This window comes from Takifugu rubripes, chromosome 14 (assembly GCF_901000725.2).
Source record: "Takifugu rubripes chromosome 14, fTakRub1.2, whole genome shotgun sequence".
NCBI classification, from domain to species: Eukaryota; Metazoa; Chordata; class Actinopteri; order Tetraodontiformes; family Tetraodontidae; genus Takifugu; species Takifugu rubripes.
The window spans coordinates 15,710,998-15,719,616 of record NC_042298.1 but is presented as its reverse complement, the minus strand read 5'-3'; the positions used below and the strand labels follow the sequence as shown (position 1 = coordinate 15,719,616).

Sequence of the window (8,619 nt, the reverse complement as noted above, 5' to 3'; positions counted from 1 at the left end):
AGAGGAGCTTAGAAGAGGTTCTGGTGAGAGAGAGGAGCTTCAGAAGAGGTTCTGGTGAGAGAGAGGAGCTTTAGAAGAGGTTCTGGTGAGACAGAGGAGCTTCAGAAGAGGTTCTGGTGGGAGAGAGGAGCTTTAAAAGAGGTTCTGGTGAGAGAGAGGAGCTTCAGAAGAGGTTCTGGTGAGAGAGGAGCTTCAGAAGAGGTTCTGGTGAGAGAGAGGAGCTTCAGAAGAGGTTCTGGTGGGAGAGAGGAGCTTCAGAAGAGGTTCTGTTGAGAGAGGGGAACTTCAGAAGAGGTTCTGGTGAGATAGAGGAGCTTTAGAAGAGGTTCTGGTGAGAGAGAGGAGCTTTAGAAGAGGTTCTGGTGAGACAGAGGAGCTTCAGAAGAGGTTCTGGTGAGATAGAGGAGCTTTAGAAGAGGTTCTGGTGAGAGAGAGGAGCTTTAGAAGAGGTTCTGGTGAGACAGAGGAGCTTCAGAAGAGGTTCTGGTGAGAGAGGAGCTTTAAAAGAGGTTCTGGTGGGAGAGAGGAGCTTTAGAAGAGGTTCTGGTGCCAGAGAGGAGCTTTAGAAGAGGTTCTGGTGAGAGAGAGGAGCTTCAGAAGAGGTTTTGGTGAGAGAGAGGAGCTTCAGAAGAGGTTCTGTTGAGAGAGAGGAGCTTCAGAAGAGGTTCTGGTGAGAGAGAGGAGCTTCAGAAGAGGTTCTGGTGAGAGAGAGGAGCTTCAGAAGAGGTTCTGGTGAGAGAGAGGAGCTTTAGAAGAGGTTCTGGTGAGACAGAGGAGCTTCAGAAGAGGTTCTGGTGAGAGAGGAGCTTTAAAAGAGGTTCTGGTGGGAGAGAGGAGCTTTAAAAGAGGTTCTGGTGAGAGAGAGGAGCTTCAGAAGAGGTTCTGGTGAGAGAGGAGCTTCAGAAGAGGTTCTGGTGAGAGAGGAGCTTCAGAAGAGGTTCTGGTGAGAGAGAGGAGCTTCAGAAGAGGTTCTGGTGAGAAAGAGGAGCTTCAGAAGAGGTTCTGGTGAGAGAGAGGAGCTTCAGAAGAGGTTCTGGTGAGAGAGAGGAGCTTCAGAAGAGGTTCTGTTGAGAGAGGGGAACTTTAGAAGAGGTTCTGGTGAGAGAGGGGAACTTTAGAAGAGGTTCTGGTGAGAGAGAGGAGCTTCAGAAGAGGTTCTGTTGAGAGAGGAGCTTCAGAAGAGGTTCTGGTGGGACAGAGGAGCTTCAGAAGAGGTTCTGGTGAGAGAGGAGCTTCAGAAGAGGTTCTGGTGAGAGAGGGGAGCTTCAGAAGAGGTTCTGGTGAGAGAGAGGAGCTTCAGAAGAGGTTCTGTTGAGAGAGGAGCTTCAGAAGAGGTTCTGGTGGGACAGAGGAGCTTCTGAAGAGGTTCTGGTGGGACAGAGGACCTTTAGAAGGTCTTCACTTGAAGGTTCCTGCTACAGGAGGCTGGGTCCGTCCTCATCGCCCTGGCAACAGGTACATTTCAACAATGCGCTGCGAGAGGCTCACAGATTTCCTGGAACACAATGGCGGCGGCGGCTGCCAAGCGTTTATGCTAATGCTCCATTCAGAGGGAGAATGGTGGATTAGTGCGTCCGTGGAGCTGGACCGGCGCCACGTCCGTCCTCCTGCTGCCGGGGACGCCAGACCCTCGACAACGGCTGCCAAGCGATGGCCCGCTGCCCAACCGGAGCGCGGTGGGCGGGGTCAGCGGGTCGCGCTGGCGTCTAAGTTTCTCCATCTTTTAATTATCGTACATTTGCACGGACTGGCTGCGAATTCTGGATTATTTAGTCGGCCCACAGATGCCAAACGTGACTAAAGTAGAATTTCAGGAACAATAAAACGTGCGGAAACTAAGGAAACGCTTAATGACGCCAATTTTTGAATTACCATTATTTTGATAATTAAAGCTGTCGCACTGACCAAAATAGGCTCGGATGAGACTCCGCCCCCTCAGGCGCCTCCACCGGTCGCCGCGGCAACCAACAACAGGCCTCGTGGTCACAGTCGCTTCCCAAATGTGATGTAAGACACCAAAAGCCAGCAGAAGGTGCGGGAAGTCCACCTGGTTCTGTTCTGTTCAAATCAAGAAAGTTCTCCTCTGATTGGTTCCTTCAGCAGATCCGCAGGTGATTGACATCAGCGGCCTCACCTGGGCGCCGGCGTGCAGACGCACCACCGAAGGCTCCCCTGCAGGTTCTGCAGAGCTTCAGGTCCAGATCCACCATCAGGTCCAGATCCACCATCAGGTCCAGATCCACCATCAGGTCCAGATCCACCATCGGGCCATAAATCAGCCGTTAAGGTTACATCCATTCACCGCCTCACAGCCTCAGTCAGGCTCCGCCCACTTTCTGCGGCGTTCAGCCCCACAGCAGCGAGGCTGGAAACATCAGTGACAGCTGTCAGAGCTCCTACTCCTCCTCCTCCTGCTCTTCTTATCTCCTCCTCTTCCTCTTCTTCCACCTCCCCTCCGTCCTCCTCCTCATCCTCCTCTTCCTCCTCCTGCTCTTCTTCATACTCTTCTTCCTCCTCCTCCTCCTCATCCTCCTCCTCCTGCTCTTCTTCATGCTCCTCCTCCTCCTCTTCCTCCTCCTCTTCTTCCACCTCCCCTCCGTCCTCCTCCTCCTCCTCTTCCTCCTCCTCCTCCTCCTCCTCCTCCTGCTCTTCTTCATACTCTTCTTCCTCCTCCTCCCCCCCTCCTCTTCCTCCTCCTGCTCTTCTTCATACTCTTCTTCCTCCTCCTCCTCCTCCTCCTCCTCCTCTTCCTCCTCCTCCTCTTCTTCCACCTCCCCTCCGTCCTCCTCCTCCTCCTCTTCCTCCTCCTCCTCTTCTTCCACCTCCCCTCTGTCCTCCTCTTCCTCCTCCTCCTCCTCCTCTTCTTCCTCCTCCCCTCTTCCTCCTCCTCCTCCTCCTCTTCCTCCTCCTCCTCTTCTTCCACCTCCCCTCCGTCCTCGGCCCTTGGGGGCTGATGTGTCCCCGGGGGGGTTAAACCCTCCCTGCTGTCACCATCTCCCATCATCCCTCGCCTGGTCTCCACCGGCGACGTGGCGGTGGCAGGCGGGGGGCAGGTGATGGCTTTATCACAGCAGGAAGTGGCTGCGGGGAGGTTTCTGACCGAAGGTCGAGTTATTGGATGATACGGTACTTAGAAGCAAGCAGGGCTGCTTGTGAAGTGTTGATGACCTTGGGCCAGATCTTCTTTGGCCCCCGCTGAGTTAAACACACGTTTAATGGGAGACATGGAAGAAGCTCTGGTCTGAAAGGGTATTGTTGACGGGAACGTGGCGCCAAAGGTCCATGAGGAATGTTCTGAATGTTCATGTGCTCATCAGGTTCATGTCACTGAGTGGAGCCAGAAATCACCTGGAGGCCCGTTTGGACTGGTGGACCGCCTGGACCGGCTGGAGGCCTGACTGGTGGACCGCCTGGACCTGCTGGAGGCCTGACTGGTGGACCGCCTGGACCTGCTAGAGGCCTGACTGGTGGACCGCCTGGACCTGCTGGAGGCCTGACTGGTGGACCGCCTGGACCGGCTGGAGGCCTGACTGGTGGACCGCCTGGACCGGCTGGAGGCCTGACTGGTGGACCGCCTGGACCGGCTGGAGGCCTGACTGGTGGACCGCCTGGACCAGTTGGACCGGCTGGAGGCCTGACTGGTGGACCGCCTGGACCAGTTGGACCAGCTAGGGGCCTGACTGGTGGACCACCTGGACCACCTGGAGGCCTGACTGGTGGACCACCTGGACCACCTGGAGGCCTGACTGGTGGACCTGCATCATCTTGAAGAGGTCGCTGCCATCTTAGCGGCTAATGACGACATCACAGGGGGTGTGTAGTGCTGCTGCTGCTGTGGGGGGGGGGGGGGGGGGGGGGGGTCTCATTATTCAGGTTACTTAGTGAGGACAAGGGACGCGTCCCCCATCATCTCCGGTGGGACTCCCGGATGACACGCTCCGCTCGCTGCTCTACCTTCCAACCATCAAGTTGCTCAGTGTGAAACAGACGCGGTTACAAATTGCTGACAGTTTATTAGCGTCGGCGGCGGCGCCGCCTGCTGCTCCAACACTCGTCATTTTACCCGGTCGACACATCATCAGTCTTTGCTGCTAATCTTTGTTTTTTGGAGAGTGCGAGGCCTGCAGCCCCCACCCCCCCCCCGGTCCATGTTTCCTGTTTTTGCAGAAGCTCAGAAGAGGCTAATGGAGTAATATTTCTGTCTGATCTCAGCCTCTGATCACTTCATTAAACCCACGTTGATGAATGCAGGAGGCGCTCGCACATGGATCTTAATCACACTGGAGCCAGAGACGGGACATGTGACGCAGAAAATCGCTCACTCTCTTCCTGCTCTCCGTCTCTGTCCTCGCTGTAATGAACTCATCCGTGACAGAGCGGGACTGCCAAAAATCCGCCAGCAAACGGGGCTTCCCGCCCACCCGCCCAGGGCCCAGTGATGAACCCAACAATCACCTGGCACAACGCTGGGCCGCATGTTCTGGTTCCACCCATGCTGAACCTTTTGCTAACCTGTGATTGGGGTCGTTGCGTTTCGGAGAGACTTTAACGATGATAAGCTAGCTGCTAGAGGCGTACCGTATTTTCCGGACTATAAGTCGCACTTTTTTTCATAGTTTGTCACGGGGGTGCGACTTGTACTCCGGAGCGACTTAAATAAATACATTATTACAGAATTTCACAAGTTCACACTGACAACCACAAGAGGGCGCTCTAGGCGTGTGTACCTGAGGAACGAGTTCCTTTAGCGACGCAGAAGAAGAAGACTAGACTTGATTGTTTGGTAAACTTGCTCGGATGTTCTTTATGCTATAGTTATCTGAATAACTGTTAATATGTTACCTTAACAAAGCAGACACGCACTCAGTTCGTTGTGGGTCATGTAGCTGAATTTGTTACGTTAGCATACCATAACCCTATTGCTAATCCATGCTAATTGCCTTTCAAGATGAAATGTATGTTCTTGGTCTCGGATTTAATAATCAAATAAATTTTCCCCCAAAATGCGACTTATAGTCCAGTGCGACTTATAGTCCAGTGCGACTTATACATCTATTTTTCTTCTTTATTATGCATTTTTTGGCTAGTGTGACTCCGGAGCGACATATAGTCCAGAAAATACGGTACATTTAGGTTTTATGCAAAATACTTTGGAGATGTGAAGTTGCTAGCAATGTGAATATTAGAACGTAGTTTTAATATTTCTTTTCATTCCTGCCTCATATGGAGCTTTACCCAGTCAGGGAAAAATTAGCTCTGTGCTACGTTCACATTTCGTTCTCCTCGTACGGCCGCCGTCGGCTTGTTTTTAAACATTTACCTGATTTTTCCCTGCATCCGTGCAGGGTCGAGTCTGCCTCCACAGCCCGCGGCGGAGCCCCGTTTGTTAGCACTTAGCGCGATGGCCGGAGTTCTGCTGCGCTCGGCAGAAACAAATGTGAGCCATAAATCTGTTGCCGAGGTGGTCGTCAGGTTTACAGCCACCGTGGGCGTCTGTGGCGCACCGTGCGCTGGTCAGCCCATTAACGCCAGCTCCACGGTATCAGAGTGGACTCACCAAAGCATAATGTCAGATCATTTCTACTTTAGATCCATTTATTATTAATTTTTCCAACGCGGTGGAGGATTCTGGTGGTTCTTCAGGGAAAACAGAGCTGGAATAAGTGCTAATGGGTTAGTGTGTGTGTGTGTGCGTGTGTGTGTGTGCGTGTGTGTGTGTGCGTGTGTGTGTGTGCGTGTGTGTGTGTGTGTGTGCGTGTGTGTGTGTGTGCGTGTGTGTGTAAGGATAATCAGAATACCATAGTAGAGCTCACAGAACTCAGGACAAGAGCAACTTTCAGTTTAATTGCTGTTTTTTGCAGCTTATTTCTGGGTTTATTGTGTTTTACCAACTTACAAAAGGGTTCATTTCACAGTTTAATGAATTTCACACTCTCGAAGACTTGAAATGCTCCTGCAGTCACAGTTTGCCCCAAATACCCGAAGCTGGGATCAACACTCTGTGTGTACACATTGTCAGGATAAGACATTTACATCTGAAGTAGTAAACACCAGAATGTGTGTGTGTGTGTGTGTGTGTGTGTGTGTGTGTGTGTGTGTGTGTGTGTGTGTGTGTGTGTGTGTGTGTGTGTGAGCAGCACCTGAGCTCCTGAACGTCTTCTCTTTGGAACTTTTTTGGAGCGACGCCGTCCGTCCTCGGTGATGAATCTTCCAAAAGGTCGCAGGTCTCAGTGTTGCGTTCAAGAACACTTCGGCGATTTGGCCGTTGTCACCTGCGCGCGTCCGCCCTCTTACGCAGCTGCGGAGAAAAGCTGGGACAGAAGACGGAACTTCGGCGCCGACCCGACTGGCTGGTTCGGGTCGGGTCGCCAGCAGCCGTTTTCCACAGACAAACGACAAATATTAAAAGATTAGCATGGAAATGAATAAATACGGGATTATTGTGTCCCGGTAGAGCGGGAGTTAATCCAGATTAAACCGTTAACTCGGCATCCTGCACCTTTGAAGTCACCTCTGCTCCTCTGGAAGCTGAAACCAGGAGAACCAGACGTTCACCTGATCCCCGCCGCCGTGTCAGACGATCTGCCGCCACTTTGGACGCGTGAGACGTTCAGCGTCCCTGCTTTAATCCTCATGAGAAGACGTCCTGAGAGGGCAGGAATGTGCTGGACCAGACCCCCCGCCCCCCCCCCGCTCCAGAACAAAGCCGCCGTGTTTCCAGGCGGATTTCGCAGGTAACGTGAGCCCCGGCACACTTTCGCTCGCAGCCGATCGTGTTCCTCCACCTGAAGCTGGTCCTTGTCCCCCACTAAACGTCCACGGTGTAATTAGTCCCGCCAACACAATAGCTTCGGTGGTCCTTGGTCTGACCCCACAGCCGTCTCAGGGCCTCATTAGGAGACAACAGATTAGATAACGCACGGCTGCTCCGCGGCCCACCTGCTCAAAGGTGAACCGGCTCCGCCCCCTCCGCTCCTCTACGCTCTCATTACCTGTCTGGGAGCACAGGTCGCTAATATAAGGGGGCGGGGCCAGCGGGCCGTCACCGCCAGGGCTCGAGTTTCCTAGGAAGGACGAGCGGGAGCAGCTCAGGGGGAAAGAAGAGATGAGACGTGGAATTGGGTGGTGATGGAATCCCACTACACACACGCGCACACACACAGACACACACACACACAGACACACACGCACACACGCACGCACACATCTTTGAAAAGTTAACATTGATATATAACTGAATCAACATGTGAATCAAAATTACACATTTAAGTTTGAAGTGTGTCTGTGTGTGCGTGTGTCTGTGTGTGTGCGTGCATGTGTGTGCGTGTGCGTGTCTGTGTGCGTCTGTGTGTGCGTGTGTGTCTGTGTGTGCGTGTGTGTCTGTGTGTGCGTGTGTCTGTGTGTGCGTGTCTGTGTGCGTCTGTGTGTGTGTGTGCATGTGTGTGTCTGTGTGTGTGTGTGCATGCGTGTGTGTCTGTGTGTGTGTGTGTGTGTGCGTGTGTGTGTGTGTGTGCGTGTGTGTGCAGTGGATCGCTCATTTTGCTTCTGCTCTTCGCTGGTCACATGACTCCGTCGCACCGAGCTGCTTTAATCCACCAGGTTTGGAAAACAGAATAAAAATCGTTAGCAAAACCTTGAAAATCGGAGTTTCAGAGTGTTCACTCACGAACACACAAACCTGCGGCGCGTCCGCGCGAGCGGCGCGAGCGGCGCCAGCCTCCGGTGAAGCGCGAGCGGCGAGGACAAACCGGGGCGGAGCTGAGGCCTCGCGCCTCCAGGCTCCGCGCCAAAGTTCAACCACGACAAACTCTTAACGAACTCTGAGACTTTACGCTGAGGAAAACATGTAAATGTCTGTAAAAGTAACATCACACATCTGGGCTTCCGCCCTCCACTGGGCCCCCGACACCGGGACCTCCTGAAAGGCTCCGAATAACCCGGGCGGCAGGAGCGGCGCCCAGGTCCGCGCGCTCATTTAAGAGGCTCCCTGACAGCTGATCCTCCAAAATAAATGGAGTGTCTCGTCAAAGCGGAGACGGCCCCGACACCCTCCATCTCCCCGTGGCCGCGGGCGCGAGCTGCCAGAGACGGAGCCGCTGATAAAATGAGGTTTTATTTTAAAGAGGAGAAGGAAAAAAAAAAGGAGCTCTTCTTTTTTTAAACCCAATTCCTCGCGGCCTCGGCCCAGAATCAATCAGAGCTGTCAGCGGGACGAGGCGTCCACGTGTCCTCCTCGCTCGCGCCTCGCTTCCTAATTAACATCGACTTCTGTGTTGCCGCGTTTGTCGACACCACTTAAAAAGGGAAATTGATCCGAGCCTCCAAGAGCCCGGAAGCGCCGGAGCGTCGCAGGTTTAGAGCTTCAGACCTTCAGCGAGTCGGAGCTTTAAAGCTGCTTTGGAACTTTAGAAGCTTCGGAACATTCCAAGATTCACCACAGCGGAATCTTAGGAGGAACGGTCGGACCTTCAGCAGATGTTTGTTGCCACGTTCCACCCAGTTGTTGTTCTGTCGGCCTCTCGGAGAAGAAAGCCAAACCTGAGGTGGAGGAAGCTGCAGAACTTCCTTAATTACGGGAAACATCAGACCTAAAAACTCCAGAAGCTTTGAAGCCTCAGT

At 53.3% G+C, this 8,619-nt stretch overlaps 1 long non-coding RNA gene across 1 annotated transcript; it reads right to left on the bottom strand.

Moving 5' to 3' along the window:
• Window positions 1–5,802: 5,802 nt before the first annotated feature.
• LOC105419735 (uncharacterized) lies at window positions 5,803–7,200 on the bottom strand. The gene is made up of 3 exons (XR_966307.2): window positions 6,500–7,200; window positions 6,141–6,350; window positions 5,803–5,999 (listed from the first exon to the last, which is right to left on the bottom strand). It is a non-coding gene; the product is annotated as an uncharacterized lncRNA (long non-coding RNA).
• Window positions 7,201–8,619: the final 1,419 nt, after the last annotated feature.